The following is a 23,422-nucleotide window of genomic DNA, read 5'->3' as shown; positions in this document are numbered from 1 at the left end:
AGGTAGAGAATAATGCAGATTGTTATACTTCAGTAATATTCACAGTATTGGTGAGTAATTTTGGTGCAATGTGGTGGACTCCAGGAAGAGTGACAATTTTACTGAAATGTAAGTGGCAGATAATGTAATTTAGGGCTGCAGGAATGCACAAAGGGAGCAAAAGCTTTGTTGGGGTAGTAATTTTCTCTCTGGCTGTTCCTTCGGTCACTATTGCTTTCCACCCAAGCACCCGGCTGCTCATGGACAGGAGAAGCTTTCTAGATCTCAGCAGGGAGAGGATCCTGCAGGAATGAGGGCTAAATAGAGCTGGCTGTTCTGGGCTGGGAGGTGCTGTTGTTCTGGCAAAGCTGAAGGGAAGAAAACTTTTCTGAAGATTCAGGTGTCCGGCTGAGATTTCAAGAAGGCCGTACCTTAGAGGCAAGGACCATTCCTAGATTAAGAAAGGCCGGATTGTAAGAGGAAGACCCAAACTGAGCAAGAACTGCCCTACCAAAAAATAAGACCAAATCATCTGGGGACCCAGGCTTCTTCCTTCCTGTGTCCCTTTTGTCTTCAACACTTGGCTCTCAAAGTCTTCATGTTTATTTGGATTAAGCAGCTGGAAGAAGAAAAATATGGGGCTTGCACAAGGGAGATCTTTAGGGAATCATGAAAGAAGTCCACATTATTTGGGTTCATGTTTCATTACTTAGAACTCAGGCTCATGTTCACAGGAAATACCATGAGAAACTGGAAATGTGGCCTGAGTATGAACCAGCAAGAAACAGATTTAACTCTGGTGTGGAATTATACAATCTTTGAAACAACTTCTACGCATATTGAAGAGTGGAGGGTCTGTTGGCAGCTGGGGAAGAGAGAGAGAGTCTGGAAGGCATCCAAGGCTATGAAAACGAAATCTACTTAGGATCATCCACCTGCTCTCCTATCTAAGAGCAAGCCCACCGTGCTCAAGCATAGCCTTTCCCCTGTTTCCCTGTCACCCTCAGAGAAAATATTTCCGAAATCATATGAAGTTCCATTAAGTGATCTCAGTCTGGACACCACCATGCTCGCTCTAGAAAGTCCATTTTCTCCAAACCAGTGTATTAGCTGCCTTGGCACAAGTTTGCTGTAGGTCTGGATAGGTGGAACCAAAAGTATCTTTTGTAGGACATCACAAACAAGGAGAGGCCCCACTATCTAAAACGTTGCCTTTTCTGTGGCTACAGGTATGTAGGTGCCTAAAGCTTTGCCCATCCAAGCACACAATAATTCATATGTAGTTTCTTTAGATACTCAGTGGTCAGATGCTTATGGTCAGTTGAGAGTTTAGTATGTGAACTTATGTGAGTGATCCAAAATAAATAATGTGCATATCCATGGCAGATGAATGTAACGACAAACATTCCAGAAGGCATCCATGCCCGGTGGACTCTTGTGATATTATCAGTTAAGTTTACTGCTAAAGAATCTGACACACGTTCTCTCTCTGCTTCACTCTTACTGGCACAGGAGCAAGATGGCGGTGGGGGGTGGTTGGATGGTAAGGAAGGGGAAGAAAGAATAAAAAAAGATCAAGCAGATGGAAATGAAAACATTACAGCAGGCCGTGTACAGGGCATAAACGGGCATTCCAGGTAAACTCAGGAAAATCCTCCTTTGTCTCTTGTTGATGGCAATGATCCCATTTGTGTGGAACACTGGAGTTCATTTAGATTAAGTGTCCTCCAGCTTGGTTTGTAAGCTCCTGAAGATCCTAAGAGCAGAGAACTGAGTGATGCCAGGGAGCTTATCCTGTGCTTTGAAGAGATTATCCCCCAAGTTCGCTGGCAGGCCTGCCGAAGGTGACCTGCCTGTTATCTCAGAACACTCCACACAGTGGAGATCATCAACACCATTATGGCCCGAACTGCCCATAAATGCCTTTAAGCAGCTTTAGATAGAAGATATATGGCAGGGGCCTGGAGCAGAAAATTTCATCACCACAATTTCTCTGCTGGGCCCTTGTTTAGAAACATTGCTCACATCTTTTGGTTTGACAGGAAAACAGCAGCTGTTTTCTGCTCATGCGGCCATCTGTTCTTTATTGCTTATATTATTAACATTTACAAGGGCTAATTGGTATTTTGAAGTGACTAAGATGATTGATCAAGAAATACCCAACTATGTTTATCATAATGCCTGCTCTAAAACCACCGAGGGTAGCAGCAGTTACTTAATGTTACCTCAACTTCAACTATTACATTGGCCCACCTGACCAAATTCTCTCAGTTTTTGTCATTAGGGAGCAACATCAAAATATTTACTTTTTATTTTTTTTTTTTAACTTAAATCTACTTAGCCAAATCATATCAACACCCATCTCTCTGCACCACATTGCTTACTTCCTAGTTTGCTCTCCTGTTATGATTCAAGCTCTGGAGCTTAGGAGCCATGCTTAGTTCTCTCTCTTTCTAGAGTAACCACCAATTCTGGCATTTCATAGTTTTCCAGCAAATGCTTGGAGAAGACCTATAAATAAAACATTGCAGAAACCACATTATTAATTGCTAATCCTTTTCTGGCACCTACAACAAGAGTATAAAGTATAAAGCTTATTATATACAGTGTGTCATTCGATCTTTACAATAACCCTTGTAGATAGGAACAGCTTTTTTGTTCCTGTAAATCCCAGTTTATGCTTAGACCAAAGAAGCCACTCAATACATTTTTGTTGAGTAAACGTTCATAAGAATCCTCTAATGTAAGGCTCTATGAACATATCTATTCCACTAGGATTACATTAGGCATAAGAAAAAATAATTTGTTCAAGATCTGATGCTGCTAAATTGTAGATTTAAGATTTGGACCCAGGTTTCTCTGATTCTATAACCCATTTACCTTACTACTTTGATGTACTATAGCTTGTAGAGGAGGGAAAATACTAGATTCAGAGAGAAAGAAGGACACATATTATTAGGACACATACTATTATAATATTAAGACACATTATAAGGACACATAATATTATAATATTAGGACAAAACAATAATCATTCTAAAGCATTTATGATCTATATTGTAATATGGAATAATGGAATTCATAATCAAGTATAAAGTAAATAAGTGGTGGCCCGTCAGTAGTGAAATGCACCATAATTATGCTCTTGGATAGAAGAGAGAACTAATGGAAAAGAAGGTATTAAATAGAACCTTGAATAGAATCAAAGACATATAGATATAAAAAAGCCATGCTTAGCTATGCGATCACAGAGGAAATGTTACAGATGCGTAGTTTTTCTTGGTGTGATCAGAGTAGAGAGAGTGTGACAGCAGAGGACAGGATGGAAGAACGAAGTTAGTATCAGGTGCATTCAGAGTACTGAGGAAATGCCTCAGATTCTAAGCTAAAGAATTGCTCATTCTTCTATAAATGATTAAGGGACTTTGAAAAAAAAAAAGGGGGTAAAAGACATCTGATCTCTGATTTACTAGGTCTGTGAGGGTTACCTTGGAGGAAAAGAGATGAGAAGAGTCCATTAAGGGACCACTGCGAAGTGTAGGTACGCAATGACAAAGAGTCAACTAAATAAATAGCAGTAAGGAAGGAAATAATGGAGTAGTATAAACTACATTGCAGACTAAGGGTCCAAACGATTTTAGCAACAGATGAGTCTGGTGCCCAGGGTGAGGGAGTGGGAGGAAAGGAAGAAGTCATAATGAATTCTGCAGTTTGTTGTGTCATATAAAGCCTTGAGCCACTTCATTGGAATTGATTTAGGGCATAGTCTCATCAGAGAACCATACTGCAACCACAGTAACAATATTTATTATTGGAATGCATTTATATGATACCTGATTCCAAAGGTTATATGATAACCCATACTAACAAGAATAAGCTTTGTGTTTTAAAAAGTAAGACAATTATTCATTTCTTGTCAGTAAGGGCAGGCTCAATTTATGTATCTCTTTCTTCTTAAAGAAATTGTATGTTCTTTTTGCTTCGTTACTAATACCAGTTGCCTGATAGCTAATAAATAATAACCTGGCATTCAGTAATCTGGAAACTACCAATATCCAATGGATAGACTGAGGAAACAAAGCAGTTGGAAAAGAGGCTAAAGTCAGGTGTTTCTGGTCAGATAATACATAAAGGAATCAAAGAAGAGATACAAGTGTGCTCTGGCATATTGTTTATGAAACTCAGGGTTACATAATTTTCATAAGTTTTCAATTGGCCACAGTATCTCTCTAGGTAGCCCACAAAAAGAGGAAGGCATAGCTTAAAAATTACTCTTCCTAAAGAAAAATATGATATGGCTCTAAGTTCCTTGATTCATGTTTTAATTTTAATCTAAATTTATTTGTAGTGATTGCTAATTATTCAATCATTTGAGTAGTATTTATGGTATAAGACCAGTGATTTTTTTTTTTTTCTAACACAGTTTGTTCTGGTTTTAACTGGTCAAGTTATTTTATGTTTCTTATGGTGAATAAAAATTCCTTGCTGTATTCTTCCTATTTTGAAATCACAGTTTTAATTTTTATTGCTATTATTATACTCTGATATGTATGCTATCTCATCATATGTACACATATATGTATATATGTGTTTACAATATAGAACATGCATTATATAATAAATAACAACATAACATTTGTGCATATATTATACATACATACATATATATGTATATATATAATAAAGTGTGTACATAGTATATATGCAAACTCAATGACATTCATGATTACAATCTTCCAACCCAGAAATTTGGCCTCTTAAGGGAGGCTTAACCACAATTTCTTTTCAGATCACTTAAGGCACCTAAGGAATTTGGGTGAAGAATAGTGCAAACTTTATGCTTTTATTAATTTTACCTGGATGTGGCTCATTCTCAGCTTGTTTTTGAATATGTATCTCTTTAAAATAATGTATTTGTAAAAATATTGAGAAAAAATTTTCCCCAAATTAAAAAAATTACCAAACCTCTACTTCAATCTTAACATGGTTCATTTTGTGCATTTGTTAAAATTTTTTAACAAATGGTGTATTAACTGCTTTTTTGTTGGTATCAAAGAGTTAATATACTTACTACAGTACTGATAAACCTCCAACCCCAAAACTTAGACTAGTGCGAAAATTGCACTAGAATTAGGGTACAAGGTCAACATAGGAGCTGTCAAAAATCAGATATAGAATACTATCTCACAACAAAGTAATGACATTGTTCTTGTTTCTATGAAACATCTGTGACTAGCCTATAAGCCAGTGTACATGTGTGTTACACACAAAAACATACAGTTCTTCATCTTCCCCATGTAAGAAAAAATCGTTATTTGGGAGGAGTTGACTATCCACTGGAGAAGAGTATTTGTTGAAAGTTTTGAGTTTTGTTTTTTGTTTTGTTTTTTAAAGATTTTATTTATTTATTTGGCAGAGATCACAAGTAGACAGAGAGGCAGGCAGAAAGAGAGAGGGAAGCAGGCTCCTTGCTGAGCAGAGAGCCCTATGCGGGGCCTGATCCCAGGACCCAGGGATCATGACCTGAGCCGAAGGCAGAGGCTTTAACCCACTGAACCACCCAGGCACCCCAGTTTTGAGGGTTTTATCTATGTAAAGATGCATTCATAGTTCTTGAGCTTTTTCTGGGTATTGTGTTTACTTTGCAAAAAAATTATAAACGATGTAAAAATAGGTCAAATGTTAGGTATAATAATTTGTGTGCATTTTTTGCAAACATATGATTATAGTAACCATTATGTTACCTTCCATCAACCCCTATAGGATTGGGGAAGTGATGGGGGGAATATAAGGGTAACATTTTAGTCCTTGGACCTATTTGAAAAGAATTCTTTAGATCCCATTTTTTTATTCTAATCATTTACACAAGGTTATGAATTTTTTATTTGCTGAAAATATATCTTCCAAGAGTAGCATTTAAATGGAGACAGTGTGAAAACAGAAAATATATCAGTAACTCCAAATTGAGGATGCTTTATGATGTAAAATGTAGAGATGAGATTGCTCATGTTCAGTTAAGCAAAGACAATGAGTGTAATCAGCAACATGTGCTGTGCTGAGCTACCTCTCAAAATAAACTAGGAGCATTTTTTTCCATGTGTAATTACTGCTGATAATTAAGTTACATTCAAGGATTCTTCCTGAATTTTATATGGTTTTCAGTAAATAGTAGCCATTCTAAAATTTAAATAAAATTATACATAATTGAGTTTTTCTTAGATATTAGGGCAAAAAATATGTTCAGTTTTAATTTTCATAAAAGCTGAGGATCAGATACAGATTAGATCTGGAAAATCTGCTCGTTCTGTATTTATGACTAATTGTAGTAGTTGAAAGACGAGATGGAACAGGAAAACATTCTTTTTTTTTTTAAATTTTTTATAAACATGTAATATATTTCTATCCCCAGGGGTACAGGTCTGTGAATCACCAGGTTTACACACTTCACAGCACTCACCATAGCACATATCCTCCCCAATGTCCATAACCCCACCCCCCTTCTCCCAACGCCCCTCCCGGAAGACATTCTTAATATAAATAAATATATTATAAGAAACAGAAAAGAAAAAAAAATTCCCACATAATACGTGTGGAAAAAGTTATCTAAGTGGCTGCCCAGGAAGAATTGCTTCTTTGCTCTATTGCCCTTCCTTATTTTTGTAGGACAAGTTTTACTTAAGCATACACACAAATAGAGATATTAAACCTATTTTTACATCTCTCATCTGCAATGTATTTTTTCTTTCTTTCTTTTTTTTTTTTTTTTACTTTTCTTGTCATCATGAGAAGAGAATATCCAGTGGAGTAGAAAGAGCAGCAAATCTGAAAATAGAATTTCTGAGTTTGAATTGTGGCTTTGCTCTTTAAAAGTTATATGTTCCTGGAAAAGACATTAAATTACTGGATCTCTTTGCTCGATGTATATAGATTAGGTAATTTCTAATACCCCTACTAAAAAAGTTTATTAACATTATCGAGTGATTTTTCTGGAGAATTTAAAGCAAAAAGAAAATATCTGACTCATGGAAGATTTTTAATGGAGGACAGTTTAAGGGTAGAAAAAGCAAATCAAAATTGGCTACCTAACCACAGGCATGATCCAGAATGTACCAGGGACTTTAAATCAGCCTTCCTGTATTCCCAAGCATCCCTTACCACCATGGAGGAAAGCCCAAATGGCCCCAAAAGACCTCTTTTATCTATAGCCAATTATGTGCAACTGAATTCTTCTTTCTTTCCTTCAATAAAAAATGACTGAACTTCTCTTCTTCTCCTGATCATATAAATCCATATTTCAACCCAGTCAGAGGTAATATCTAACTTATATAAAAACATTTTAATAATCCATTTATTATTCTTAATGAAAGATAACATAGCCTACCTACAAACAATCTTTAAAAAACAGGTATAATATTCTAAATGTAATATAAGAAAGAGAAATAAAATTTATATAAAATATTCAGAAATAATAGTTTCTATTTTTTATCTTTTTTATAACCCCAGTTTATAGTAAGGGAAGCTTCAGAAATGCACTGTTGTTGTCTGATTGAGAATATTTTAATAATATTATCTTTTATTTAAAAGTTTGTATTTAACATAGGTCTTAAAAGTTAGAACTCATCTGTGAAACTTGGGCTCCAATTAGCTTTCTCAATGGTAGATTTTAATTACTTTGCCAACCTCTCAAATAATTGACCTATTGAAATGGTCTACTTCTTTGATTAATTGTGTTCTTTGGGACTATTAAATAACTTTCTCTTTTTTTCAAATCATTCACGATAAAGTTTCATGTTTTATAATCTTTGTCTCCATCATATCTCTAATCATGTGTCTTTTCATTCTCAATCATGTTCTGTATATTTTTGCTTTGTTTCCTTTTTTCCTTAAATCAAGCCAATGTGTTTTGCATATTTAATTACTCATTTTAAAGAACCAGCTTTTGCATTATTATTAGTAGTAGCAGCAGCATTTTTAAAGTGAGTTTAGTTATACAGACTCCACAGCTGCACTACCAGTTTTTCAAACCTGACTGTTCACCTATTGTGCGACTGTAGGCAAGATACTCAATCACTCTGCATCTGAATCTTTTTGCTCTCTTCCCAGAAACCCTCACTTCAAAGCTTTCTTCTTAAAAAAGCCATGTATCACAAATCATAGGAAGTGACTAACGTATACCAGTGCAATTTGCAATGGTGGATTTTGTTTATTCTTTTTACACTTGTTTCAAATCCTGATAAATCTTGGAACTGTTCCATGAATGATTCACCTGTAAAAATAATTGTACCCTCAGGTCTCTTTCATCTACAAAGTCAATAAAAATAAAATAAAAATGCTGGGAAATGTGATCTGATCCAAGAGATGCTTTTTATCTCCTGGAAAGCTGCGTGGATGTGCTCTTCCAAGTTGTGTGTGCCTTAATAAAAAGGGAGTCCTCTATGACTTTGTACATTGCGCTGCAGCATCTGGTGAGGATAGTCTTGTGTAGTGCATGTCTAAAAGGACTTTGGGGGAAAAATGAGGTAAATTATACAGAAGAGAACATCTTTTATTATTCCTATCATTGCAGAAATTTCTATTGGATATTTCTGGTTTTAATATTATCAAATGTAGTAAAAAGTTGGTCATTAGAGTTACATATGCTATATAATATTATGTTATTTAAAATTGTATATAGACAGCCTTAGGATTACTTAATTGTCTCATAAACAAACATGATGACATGATGACATAATTTAAAACTTTTAAGAATCAGACCAGTCATTTAGCATTGTCATAACCATTTTGCTATAAGGGTATACCTTATAATCTAAATAAATAAAAGGTTAGTGAATTAGAAATCAGGTAATGTTTTAAAAATCATTATGTTGTCTCTGTTGTATAAGAGCTCCACAAATCCTATGGAGTGGATCTTGTCTGAAGTGTAGTGCTCATGTTTTTAGGTAGCAGGTGCACACATGTGTTATGAAGGATAAAGAATGGGACTTGTATTTTCCATAGAGGAAAATAGAATATCTGCATGAATGGAAGATATGAGACAGCCCAAAGACAAAACCAGGAATATTTATATAACATACTGTTAATTTTGCGTTCTATTTTGAAAAATACTTAAGAGAAGGACCAACAGTTTTGGAAAAGTAAGAGGAAGATGACAAAGGTTCATCACTGCCATTAAAACAAACTTGACTTGAAAAATGGAATACCTTTAAGGAGAGTTGCCCTCTGATTGGTCTTCTAGGTTGAATACTCTTCAAAATGTACTTCCAGATAAATAAATGAGCTCCTGATCTGGGATTTTGTATTGAAAGGCAATGATTTTGATGGTTTTGACAGAGTTGAGGGAGAGCCATTGTTTATGAAAATATTTGGTCAACAGAATAGGGGAGGATATTAATCTCCCTGCTTGTTAAGGCAGTGTTTGAAGAAACTAGATAAGAATATAGAGTGATTAGAACATGGTGTGAAATGTCTCTTTAAGTGAAAATATTATTTGTCACAATCCACTGTCTATTCAGTAACTTTTAGTGGTAATGCTTAAAGGGTCTAAATGTGTTAAAGCTCTGGGATCTATGGAAAGGCATACATCTTCTGTCAAGATCAGAGACGCTCAGCATTGGTTTCATATTAGAATTACCCGTGGAGCTTTTAAAACTGCTGTTGCGAAGGGCTTACCCACACATATTAAATCAGAAGCTCTAGGGATGAAGCCCATAAAGTGGTAGTTTTACAAAGCTCCCCAGGTGATTCTAATGGGCAGCTAGATTTGAGAACTTCTGACTTAGATTAAAGGACTTAAAATTTTCTTTTTAGTTTTCAATTTTTTATGAGATATCACACCTTATTCACCAAAAGAGAGGTTTTTAATTTTTTTAAAATAATTTTAATGTTGCATCTAGTTTGTGGTAAACATACTTTAAAACAACATAATATTTATGTATGTTATTTAGAAAATATAAAATATAATCTAACATTTACAATCAATGAGAAGCATCTCCTTCTAGACCCAATTATCTAATTTTTCTTGGTAATTAATAACAGCTTAGGAGCTTCAGCAATCAGACATTTCAGAAAATAACTGTATTCTGGATTTCATGTCACTACTTTTAGAAAAAGCTTCACCTTGCCCCTAAGCAAGGAATCACAGCTTAAATTTGTCATTTAACTAATTGCTACTTAAGCCATTTGAATTGAGTTGTCCTTACCCAATTATAATTCAGGTAATGAGATTGTCGACTCCACAATCCTCTTTTTCTTCACACTCCTTTTTTCCTTAGCATTCCATCTAATTTGGAAGAATATAAGAAATAACTGACTTTAGCTTCCTGTTACTTCAAGGGTTACTGAACCACAAATCTGGGGTAAAAATAAAGCTAGATCTAGCGGCAGACCCAGTCTTCCATGGTTCTCAAATCATAGCTAGGTCTTAATTGCAGTTAGGTTTTTCTATTTCCCTATTTAACACTTGTTTCAAATGGCCATCTTTAACTGAAATTTACATAGTATAACACTCTACGGTTTATACATTGCTTTTTACTTGGATGTTCAGTTCATAATCTATGATAACCTTAAAAATTAGGTACTATCTTCCATTTCTAAGATACAGTGGAATTTAGAGAGATTAAATTTTTTACTTAAATTCTCACAGTTAATAATGGCAGTGTTGGGACTTGGATATGATATTCTTTTTTTTTTTTAAGATTTTATTTATTTGACAGACAGAGATCATAAGTAGGCAGAGAGGCAGGTGGAAAGAGAGGAGGAGGAAGCAGGCTCCCTGCCAAGCAGAAAGCCCCAGGCAGGACTTGATCCCAGGACCCTGAGATCATGACCTGAGCCAAAAACAGAGGCGCCCCTAGATGATATTCTAAACCTAAGGCCACATGATTTTTCTAGAATGTCATGCAATGACTTTTTTTTTTTTTTTTACATCCACAGATATATTCTACAACTTTCTGATTTTTCATGATGAGAAAATAGAAGTCATTTACTGTATGTTTAACTACATAATAGAACCATTTTCCCCATAGTAAAGGAACCTACTTTTTCTTTCTTATATCTCAATAAGTATTGTATTATATATTCTGTGTTTATAACACAGGGAAGTAACTACTACATGTGCAATACCCAAATATGTAAGGAACAATACAGAGAACAAATTAGGATTTAAATTTGGAATCTAAGTACCCATGAAATTCGCTTTGTAGATTAACAGAATTAAAGCAGGTTGAAAATTTCTAAGTTTAAAGCCTACTTACTAGATCCATTATTACTAACTTCAAAAGAATATTAACCTTTGGGAGGATTTTCTATTTCATGGAGAGAGTTTTCTTTGCAGCTTTAGATGGGGATGATTTCTTCAGAGAATTCTCATCTTAGAATGACAAAAGTGTGTGTGACAATGCTTTCTGATTTATGTTTGGAAGATTTTGAGATTGGTGAATAGGTGTTGAATTTATTCATATAAATTCTAACAATCTCAATTATTTTTTGTATGACATTCTTTCATTATTCCTGAGTTTGAAATCTATGTTCTCTACTCAGCTTTAGACTTTTATTTCTAATTATACACTGACACTGGGTATCTCACAAGCATCACAAAATCAGCATGCCTCAAACTAAAGTACTCTTCTGTTACTCACTTACTCACCCTTTACTAAAAACAAATACCACTCCTGTATTTGAATTCCTTATCTTGGTGAGTCACATTACCATTCACAGGGAATATCCCAACTATGAACTTATCATCCTAATTCCTTCACCATTTTTACTTTAGAAAGTTATAATTTTCACTTGTTAAGTCCTAATATACTTACCATTTAAATCCCTCTTGAGAAATATCTTCTTGTTAGTATAACTCCTGCCATTGTCTGTGCTCAGGTGTTCATCTGTGTTCAACTGGATGGACAATTGCCTCATCTACCAGATTGTCATTCTTCCTCTAGGTCCTCCTCACTTAATTACAAACTGTACAACTACTGAAACTCTTCTGAGTCCCTTCCTTTGTTATGTTCATAAAAATGTTTGCTATTCTTTTAGGGTTAAATTCAACATGAAAGTCCTTAACTATCCATCTAATTGAGCTGCTCTCCCATCATACAAATTCCATGAACAAGCTGTGAAACTTTCCCCCTCATTCCTTTCCCTAATGGCTTGATGCAACTTGTCATGAATGTCACTTCCTCAGTGAGGCTGTCCCTGAACACCTACACTAGAGTAGTCTCTTGGTCACTTTCTATCATGTCCTCTTATTTTAATTACAGGCACAACACTCATAACTAATTTTTCCTTCGTATGTTCAGTATCTGCCCTTATTGGAATGAAAACTAGACTTCGTATGGTTTGTTTGCCACTCTGTTTCTAGAGTATAAATCTCTGGTTGAAACATAAATGTCAGTTAAGTATTTGTTGTGTGAATTTCATTTTTCTTCTGGGGATAGTCTTTCTTCTTTTCCTTGTGGGGGGACATCTTGCTAATCCTTTAAGACATATTCCAAATGTTACCTTTTTCTTGATAACCTTGCCAGGCAGTGTTAATTGGCCTTTTTCTTCTGCTCTCTTAGCCCTTGGCACATTCCTCTATTATAAGTCTTATCAATTTCTATTATTTTGTGTGTCTGTCTTCCCCAGTAAACTCTGAACTTTTCAAGAATCCAAGGTATGAGTTGTCCATTGACAGTGACTGTTGGTGTCTATTTCTGTGAGTTTTCATGAGAGATGCAGTATGTTGAGGAAATATTTTTTTTTATATACCTCAGTGAGAAAGTATGGATCTTTTCATAATGATAATTTTAATAATACCTTTCTTAACTTTGTTAACCATTATGAGATCATTATGTAGCAAATACAAAGGACAGTCATTGAATATAAAAATAAAGTTTCCTACGTTTTTAGAGAAGAGGTTAAAAAGAACACAGATAAGTACAAAATGATACTAATCTAAGTTAATAAAAAGACTTTTTATTTATTTCTTTTAAGATTTTATTTATTTATTTCACAGAGAGAGAGCACAAACTGGGTGGGGTGACACGCAGAGGGAGGAGTAGTAGGCTCCCCACTGAGCAGGGAGCCAAGTGCGGGACTTGATCCCAGGATTCTGAGATCATGACCTGAGCCAAAGGCAGATGCTTACCTGACTGAACCACCCAGATGCCCCATAAAGAGACTTTTAAAAAATAAGTTAATAAAGTATTGTTGACTTCAAGACCAATAGTTTTCATGTGTACTGTTTTTAGAATGTATAAGTATTCATAAATAAATATATTTAAATCATATAAGTTTTAGAATTTTACAGGACTTATTAGGTGTTTGTAGGCCTAGGTTCCCTTAAACAAACAAACAAATAAATCTGAAGCAAGGCTTAAGTGCTAATATTTTATTGGATGGTGCAAAACCAGAGCAGGTAAAGTGGAGAAAAAGACAAATGAAGCAGGGAATGACGAGAAATAAATACAATACAATATAATACAATACAATACATTATATTACCTACTTGCTATTGTTTTATGATGAGCTGTAGAGAACGAACAACTAGCTGCTTGGCATGTAAATCTATTAGGCTACCTGGGGAATCTCCAGTAAGTTGGTTTTGAAAACATTGCCTCAGAATAGTCTATCAGCACAAGAAAGGGAGATGGGATAAATCATACAGAGAGGGGAGCTAGCATGTATCTGCTGGTGTGTTCTATCTCTCATCTCCCTTTGGTCTAATTTCCCATTTGGGGAGAGTTAACTCCCCCACTTCTTCAGTTGATATCAACCTTGATCCTTTGGCCGCTTCTGGGGAGGCCAGACTCCATGCCTTAAAATATGGTGCTTCATTCTGCTTTTAAGTAGTAGGAAGAGAGATCCTATCCCACACAAAGTATAGGCTGAAACCTGGTTAATGGTTCAGATGAAGTTAATAGGGCCCCAAAGGTGACTGAAATGTAACAAGTACCAGGATGAAGGGAGTGGGAGAGAGCAAAAGAATCTGAAAAGATACATATGGCCTATAATCCACCCCTTGACTTCTCTGGATCCTTTCATGTTGCCCCATTGTGTGCCTTCAGCAATATAATATGAAGCTAACCAGCCCCAGAATCTTCTTGAGTAGTGGACAGTCATGATCTCATAGACTAAAGACAAATGTAAATAAAACAAGTTACAATTCTTGTTGATGTCTCCAGTCTTTGGACTATGACTACTCCATCTCACTTCCGGGACACCCAAATTAAATTTCCTTTATTATAGTCCAGCACGTTACTGCCCTAGATTACTCCCTGGTGAGTGACCCAGAATTTCATCACTGATAGTATGAACAGATTCTGTTTGTTTGTTTGTTTGTTTGTTTAGGGTATGGTTGTGATTGACGGCTATCACTGGACAAAGACAGACACAGGGAAGTCCCTGGGTCTTAATCTCTGAATCTTACTACTGCTTGTTTTCTTAAGAACTTCTTTTTGACATCGGGCCTTTGACTGGTCCCTGCCTTTCTCCTCCAATTCTATTTCATGTTTCAGTGTCACCCTACCTTTTTCCTAGCCTAGCTTTTTCAGCACTGCTAAAAGATCATCTCTTTCTTAACTCAGGGACCTTGGACCTCTTAACTTATGGGGACACTCGGTGTTCTTGTTTAAAGACTATAGAAAGAAATGTGGGAGATAGGTTTTCATGAAGATGGTTTTGTGTGGATCATGTGGTGAAGAAGAGTAGGCCCTGCCTCTGTTGTCACTTGGCTTTCAGTGTACTATGTCACCAAGATTGAAAAAGTAGGAGGGAGATTGTGCAAGATTGTGGAAAGAGGTTATAGAATGATACTATTGGAGAGTAGGAAGGCAGGTGTAGTTTACAAATATATTGGGTTTGCTGAGGGCATGTTGAATATCTATTTGGAATTTCTGACCAAAAATTTCAAGCAAAACCAATCAACTTTACCAGATTGTTTGTGCTAAATTGTTCAGGTCCATGGGTGCAGGCAAAAGTAAATGGTTGAGTTTGTCCAGGGAAAGCAAAATCAAAGAGAAAAATGCTAAGAGAGGTAAGGCTTTATATAAAGTGGTGAATTTAAATGATGAGTTGTGGCATCTAAACTGGACAAAGAGGAGTGAAGCCAAGAGCTGATGTCAGTGAGAAATGAAACAGAGTAATGTCTTGGGGATTTTGAAAAGGTGAAGATTTATACCAGTGAGTTAAAAATACTACAGATACTGGGGGAGGAGTCAAGATGGCGGAGAAGTAGCAGGCTGAGACTGCTTCAGCTAGCCGGAGATCAGCTAGATAGCTTATCTAAAGATTGCAAACACCTGAAAATCCATCGGCAGATCGAAGAGAAGAAGAACAGCAATTCTGGAAACAGAAAAACAACCACTTTCTGAAAGGTAGGACCGGCGGAGAAGTGAATCCAAAGCGACGGGAAGATAGACCCCGGGGGGAGGGGCCGGCTCACGGCAAGCAGCGGAGCAACCGTGCACAAAATCAGGACTTTTAAAAGTCTGTTCCGCTGAGGGACATCGCTCCAGAGGCTAAACCGGGGCGAAACCCACGCGGGGTCAGCGTGGCCTCAGGTCCCGCAGGGTCACAGAAGGATCGGGGGTGTCTGAGTGTCGCAGAGCTTGCGGGTATTGGAACGGGAAAGCCGGCTACAGAGATAGAGCCGACAGTAAGCTCGCAGCTCGGTGTTACCTTGAACCGGTCGCAGGCTCGGTGAGCTCGGAGCGCGGCCGGAGGTCAGGCAGACGGGAGTAACTGGGCGCTGTTCTCTGAGGGCGCACTGAGGAGTGGGGCCCTGGGCTCTCGGCTCCTCCGGGCCGGAGACCAGGAGGCCGCCATTTGTATTCCCGTCCCCCGGAACTCTACGGAAAGCGCTCAGGTAACAAAAGCTCCTGAAAGCAAACCCGAGCGGATTACTCACCCCGGCCCCGGGTAAGGGCGGTGTAATTCTGCCTGGGGCAAAGACACTTGAGAATCACTACACCAGGCCCCTCCCCCAGAAGATCAACAAGAAATCCAGCCGAGACCAAGTTCACCTACCAAGGAGTGCGGTTTCAATACCAAGGAGAGCAGCAGAATTCCAGAGGAGGAGAAAGCCAAACACGGAACTCATGGCTTTTTTCCTGTGATTTTTTTTAGTCTTGCAGTTAATTTAATTTTTTCTTTTTCATTTTTTTTTTCTCGCCTTCGGGTAAAATTTTTTTTTTAACTGTTACCTTTTCCTTTTTTAACGATTTTTTACTAGTTTATCTAATATATATATTTTTTCTTTTTTACATTTTTCTTAGGTGTTTTCTTTTTTTAAAAATTCTTTTCTTTTCTTTTCTTTTTTTTTTTCTTTTCTTTTTGTTTTTTTTTTCTTTCTTCCTTTTTGAACCTCTTTTTATCCCCTTTCTCCCCACTCACAATTTTGGATCTCTTCTAATTTGGTTAAAGCATATTTTCCTGGGGTTGTTGCCACCCTTTTAGTATTTTACTTGCCCCTTCATTTACTCTTATCTGGACAAAATGACAAGACATAAAAATTCAACACAAAAAAAAGAACAAGAGGCAGTACCGAAGGCTAGGGACCTAATCAATACAGACATCGGTAATATGTCAGATCTAGAGTTCAGAATGACAATTCTCAAGGTTCTAGCCGGGCTCGAAAAAGGCATGGAAGATATTAGAGAAACCCTCTCGAGAGATATAAAAGCCCTTTCTGGAGAAATAAAAGAACTAAAATCTAACCAAGGTGAAATCAAAAAAGCTATTAATGAGGTGCAATCAAAAATGGAGGCTCTAACTGCTAGGATAAATGAGGCAGAAGAAAGAATTAGTGATATAGAAGACCAAATGACAGAGAATAAAGAAGCTGAGCAAAAGAGGGACAAACAGCTACTGGACCACGAGGGGAGAATTCGAGAGATAAGTGACACCATAAGACGAAACAACATTAGAATAATTGGGATTCCAGAAGAAGAAGAAAGAGAGAGGGGAGCAGAAGGTATACTGGAGAGAATTATTGGGGAGAATTTCCCCAATATGGCAAAGGGAACGAGCATCAAAATTCAGGAGGTTCAGAGAACGCCCCTCAAAATCAATAAGAATAGGCCCACACCCCGTCACCTAATAGTAAAATTTACAAGTCTCAATGACAAAGAGAAAATCCTGAAAGCAGCCCGGGAAAAGAAGTCTGTAACATACAATGGTAAAAATATTAGATTGGCAGCTGACTTATCCACAGAGACCTGGCAGGCCAGAAAGAGCTGGCATGATATTTTCAGAGCACTAAACGAGAAAAACATGCAGCCAAGAATACTATATCCAGCTAGGCTATCATTGAAAATAGAAGGAGAGATTAAAAGCTTCCAGGACAAACAACAACTGAAAGAATTTGCAAATACCAAACCAGCTCTACAGGAAATATTGAAAGGGGTCCTCTAAGCAAAGAGAGAGCCTACAAGTGGTAGATCAGAAAGGAACAGAGACCATATACAGTAACAGTCACCTTACAGGCAATACAATGGCACTAAATTCATATCTCTCAATACTTACCCTGAATGTGAATGGGCTAAATGCCCCTGTCAAAAGACACAGGGTATCAGAATGGATTAAAAAACAAAACCCATCTATATGTTGCCTCCAAGAAACACATTTTAAGCCCGAAGACACCTCCAGATTTAAAGTGAGGGGGTGGAAAAGAATTTACCATGCTAATGGACATCAGAAGAAAGCAGGAGTGGCAATCCTTATATCAGATCAATTAGATTTTAAGCCAAAGACTATAATAAGAGATGAGGAAGGACACTATATCATACTCAAAGGGTCTGTCCAACAAGAAGATTTAACAATTTTAAATATCTATGCCCCCAATGTGGGAGCAGCCAACTATATAAACCAATTAATAACAAAATCAAAGAAACACATCAACAATAATACAATAATAGTAGGGGACTTTAACACTCCCCTCACTGAAATAGACAGGTCATCCAGGCAAAAGATCAGCAAGGAAATAAAGGCCTTAAACGACACACTGGACCAGATGGACATCACAGATATATTCAGAGCATTTCATCCCAAAGCAACAGAATACACATTCTTCTCTAGTGCATATGGAACATTCTCCAGAATAGATCACATCCTCGGTCCTAAATCAGGACTCAACCGGTATCAAAAGATTGGGATCATTCCCTGCATATTTTCAGACCACAATGCTCTAAAGCTAGAACTCAACCACAAAAGGAAGTTTGGAAATAACCCAAATACATGGAGACTAAACAGTATCCTTCTAAAGAATGAATGGGTCAACCGGGAAATTAAAGAAGAATTGAAAAAAATCATGGAAACAAATGATAATGAAAATACAATGGTTCAAAATCTGTGGGACACAACAAAGGCAGTCCTGAGAGGAAAATATATAGCGGTACAAGCCTTTCTCAAGAAACAAGAAAGGTCTCAGGTACACAACCTAACCCTACACCTAAAGGAGCTGGAGAAAGAACAAGAAAGAAACCCTAAGCCCAGCAGGAGAAGAGAAATCATAAAGATCAGAGCAGAAATCAATGAAATAGAAACCAAAAAAACAATAGAACCAATCAACGAAACTAGGAGCTGGTTCTTTGAAAGAATTAATAAAATTGATAAACCCCTGGCCCGACTTATCAAAAAGAAAAGAGAAAGGACCCAAATAAATAAAATCATGAATGAAAGAGGAGAGATCACAACTAACACCAAAGAAATACAAACTATTATAAGAACATACTATGAGCAACTCTACGGCAATAAATTTGACAATCTGGAAGAAATGGATGCATTCCTAGAAACATATAAACTACCACAACTGAACCAGGAAGAAATAGAAAGCCTGAACAGACCCATAACCAGTAAGGAGATTGAAACAGTCATTAAAAATCTCCAAACAAACAAAAGCCCAGGGCCAGACGGCTTCCTGGGGGAGTTCTACCAAACATTTAAAGAAGAACTAATTCCTATTCTCCTGAAACTGTTCCAAAAAATAGAAATGGAAGGAAAACTTCCAAACTCATTTTATGAAGCTAGCATCACCTTGATCCCAAAACCAGACAAGGATCCCACCAAAAAAGAGAGCTATAGACCGATATCCTTGATGAACACAGATGCGAAAATACTCAACAAAATACTAGCCAATAGGATTCAACAGTACATTAAAAAGATTATTCACCACGACCAAGTGGGATTTATTCCAGGGCTGCAAGGTTGGTTCAACATCCGCAAATCAGTCAATGTGATACAACACATCAATAAAAGAAAGAACAAGAACCATATGATACTCTCAATAGATGCTGAAAAAGCATTTGACAAAGTACAACATCCCTTCCTGATCAAAACTCTTCAAAGTGTAGGGATAGAGGGCACATACCTCAATATCATCAAAGCCATCTATGAAAAACCCACCGCAAATATCATTCTCAATGGAGAAAAACTGAAAGCTTTTCCTCTAAGGTCAGGAACACGGCAGGGATGTCCATTATCACCACTGCTATTCAACATCGTACTAGAGGTCCTAGCCTCAGCAATCAGACAACAAAAGGAAATTAAAGGCATCCAAATCGGCAAAGAAGAAGTCAAATTATCACTCTTCGCAGATGATATGATACTATATGTGGAAAACCCAAAAGACTCCACTCCAAAACTGCTAGAACTTATACAGGAATTCAGTAAAGTGTCAGGATATAAAATCAATGCACAGAAATCAGTTGCATTTCTCTACACCAACAGCAAGACAGAAGAAAGAGATATTAAGGAGTCAATCCCATTTACAATTGCATCCAAAACCATAAGATACCTAGGAATAAACCTAACCAAAGAGACACAGAATCTATACTCAGAAAACTATAAAGTACTCATGAAAGAAATTGAGGAAGACACAAAGAAATGGAAAAATGTTCCATGCTCCTGGATTGGAAAAATAAATATTGTGAAAATGTCTATGCTACCTAAAGCAATCTACACATTTAATGCAATTCCTATCAAAGTACCATCCATCTTTTTCAAAGAAATGGAACAAATAATGCTAAAATTTATATGGAACCAGAAAAGACCTCGAATAGCCAAAGGGATATTGAAAAAGAAAGCCAACGTTGGTGGTATCACAATTCCGGACTTCAGGCTCTATTACAAAGCTGTCATCATCAAGACAGCATGGTACTGGCACAAAAACAGACACATAGATCAATGGAACAGAATAGAGAGCCCAGAAACAGACCCTCAAATCTATGGTCAACTAATCTTCGACAAAGCAGGAAAGAATGTCCAATGGAAAAAAGACAGCCTTTTCAATAAATGGTGCTGGGAAAATTGGACAGCCACATGCAGAAAAATGAAATTGGACCATTCCTTACACCACACACAAAAATAGACTCAAAATGGATGAAGGACATCAATGTACGAAAGGAATCCATCAAAATCCTTGAGGAGAACACGGGCAGCAACCTCTTCGACCTCTGCCGCAGCAACATCTTCCTAGGAACAACGCAAAAGGCAAGGGAAGCAAGGGAAAAAATGAACTACTGGGATTTCATCAAGATCAAAAGCTTTTTCACAGCAAAGGAAACAGTTAACAAAATCAAAAGACAACTGACAGAATGGGAGAAGATATTTGCAAACGACATATCAGATAAAGGACTAGTGTCCAGAATCTATAAAGAACTTAGCAAACTCAACACCCAAAGAACAAATAATCCAATCAAGAAATGGGCAGAGGACATGAACAGACATTTCTGCAAAGAAGACATCCAGATGGCCAACAGACACATGAAAAAGTGCTCCATATCACTCGGCATCAGGGAAATACAAATCAAAACCACAATGAGATATCACCTCACACCAGTCAGAATGGCTAAAATCAACAAGTCAGGAAATGACAGATGCTGGCGAGGATGCGGAGAAAGGGGAACCCTCCTACACTGTTGGTGGGAATGCAAGCTGGTGCAGCCACTCTGGAAAACAGCATGGAGGTTCCTCAAAATGTTGAAAATAGAACTGCCCTATGACCCAGCAATTGCACTATTGGGTATTTACCCTAAAGATACAAATGTAGTGATCCAAAGGTGCACATGCACCCGAATGTTTATAGCAGCAATGTCCACAATAGCCAAACTATGGAAAGAACCTAGATGTCCATCAACAGATGAATGGATCAAGAAGATGTGGTATATATACACAATGGAATACTATGCAGCCATCAAAAGAAATGAAATCTTGCCATTTGCAACAACATGGATGGAACTAGAGCGTATCATGCTTAGTGAAATAAGTCAAGCAGAGAAAGACAACTATCATATGATCTCCCTGATATGAGGAAGTGGTGATGCAACATGGAGGCTTAAGTGGGTAGAAGAAGAATAAATGAAACAAGATGGGATTGGGAGGGAGACAAACCATAAGTGACTCTTAATCTCACAAAACAAACTGAGGGTTGCCGAGGGGAGGGGGTTTGGGAGAACGGGTTGGGATTATGGACATTGGGGAGGGCATGTGATTTGGTGAGTGCTGTGAAGTGTGTAAACCTGGTGATTCACAGACCTGTACCCCTGGGGATAAAAATATATGTTTATAAAAAATAAAAAAATTATTAAAAAAAAAATACTACAGATACTTACCAGAGAGAGAGAGTAGCTGTTTGTCAAGGTTTCAGTGGAGGTCTCAATTTCAGGTGATGACAAAATTGATTATTCACAAAGGCAATGTATACCTGTGGTGACATGAAAGAGAATCTCAGTGGAGATGATGTCAAGCACCTGAGAGACTTAGATATTAAATGGTTAATCTATGTACATATTGAAGTCATTGACAATAATGGCAAGAATTGGCTAGAGAACTGGGGAGAAACAAGGAAAAAAAAACTAGCAAGGATAGCGATGAGGAGTCCATGTGAAGAAAGAGGAAAACAGTGACATAGTTGGATGGCCTGAGTGTCAAACAATTGAATTTTCTTTATTCTGGAAATTTACTGTAAAGTCACACCCTATCTTTAGAAAACTGCAGGTGAAATGTTTCCTCAGGGAAAAGTTCTTTTGTTGTGATATTCTACCTTATAAAAAATACCTGACATTTCTAAAGTGATTTTGAAAGAGTGAAGTCATTACTTTCTATTTGTTATTAAATCTATTAACTTAATTTCCTCATTTTATTAATATAATTTTCCCAAATGTCATTTTAATGGAAAATTAATGTCAGTTTCTGCCAATTTTACTAGCAAATTATCTATAAATCAAATTTTAGTGTTACAAATAAAACACTGAAAATATATAGAATACTTTGTTGGTTTAATTGTTATACTACAAACATAAATGCTTTTTCTACCTCTGTGACATTTTACAAATCAAAGGAATACTCCATTGAAGTCAAAGGACTTAGATAAAATCTTGCTTATATTGATTACTCTTTAACCTTGGGCAGGTAACTTCCATCCCAGGATTTCCACTCCTGCAAAATAGAATACTTGTTCTATCTAAACTTATGGGCTTGTGATGTTGGGTTGGGAATGTAGCGATCAGGGTGAAATCCCCTTTCAGTAAGTTGACCATGAAATGTATTATTATGTAAATGAGTTACTCTGTTTTATCATGGCATCCAAAACACAAACAAAAACATGGCACGTATGCTTCAGTGGACTCACATGCTGTAGTTGAGGAGGATAATGTCCGAGAATTCTTCATTCCTATGTGAAAAGGCCAATGGCTACATCATTAGCTTTGTAATGAAGCCATGTTGCTGCCCTTAGTAGAATTTCTTTATGGGAATTTAACATCTCCTGTTCAAGAGACACAGCTTCCTCAGGGAATGATGCTGACATCACAATGGCATTTATGTGTTTTGGATTTTGTTGTGTTTTGGATTATTGCCGTGTTTGGATCTTATCTTGTCATTTCACATGTTTCTATTGTGCTAGCTATGCATAGGAAAATGACCATGTGTCTTAATAGGATAGCCACATGTGGCTATCGGTATTTGTATATGCTGAGAAATGATCACCACAATTAGTCCAGTTACCATCTGTTACCATAGTTACAGAATTCTCTCTCTTTTATTTTTTTTCTTTTTGTGGTGATGAGAACTTCTAAGATATGCTCCCTTAGCCACTTTCATGACTTTAAAGTCATGAAACCAAATGTTGAATATCAAGGCACAGCTATTACTTACTGCTTTGGCACTGACCGGGCCTTGACGTCCTGTGACTGCTTTGTCAACCACTGAAGGGCGGCATGCTAGCTTTCACTAATTTGTTCTTTCTTCTCTTAATGTTATGAGAGTTAGCAAAGATACCTATGGCTTCCCTGGCAACTGCCAATGTCATTCCAATAGACAATTGTTTTTTAGCACTAAAAATCTGACCAAAATGAAGTAAAATGTTAGTGAAATGGTCCATGAGCGTGTGCATTTGGGGGATTATAACTACACAGGTAATTTATATCTTCAGCTATTCTCCCCTTTTACTCCTTTTTTTCTTGAATCA

The 23,422-nt window shown here is 37.0% G+C and overlaps 1 long non-coding RNA gene across 2 annotated transcripts; it reads right to left on the bottom strand.

Moving 5' to 3' along the window:
- Positions 1 to 2,271: 2,271 nt before the first annotated feature.
- On the bottom strand, positions 2,272 to 22,716 carry LOC131833119 (uncharacterized). 2 transcript variants are annotated; one of them, XR_009354328.1, is made up of 4 exons: positions 22,586 to 22,716; positions 21,567 to 21,658; positions 10,179 to 10,258; positions 2,272 to 2,490 (listed from the first exon to the last, which is right to left on the bottom strand). It is a non-coding gene; the product is annotated as an uncharacterized LOC131833119 (long non-coding RNA). The 2 variants fall into 2 exon arrangements; XR_009354329.1 differs by lacking the exon at positions 2,272 to 2,490 and adding an exon at positions 8,178 to 8,245.
- Positions 22,717 to 23,422: the final 706 nt, after the last annotated feature.

This window comes from Mustela lutreola, chromosome 6 (genome assembly GCF_030435805.1).
Source record: "Mustela lutreola isolate mMusLut2 chromosome 6, mMusLut2.pri, whole genome shotgun sequence".
In the NCBI taxonomy this organism is placed as follows: domain Eukaryota; kingdom Metazoa; phylum Chordata; class Mammalia; order Carnivora; family Mustelidae; genus Mustela; species Mustela lutreola.
The sequence above is the reverse complement of the archived record's forward strand: the minus strand, read 5'-3'. Positions and strand labels throughout refer to the sequence as shown.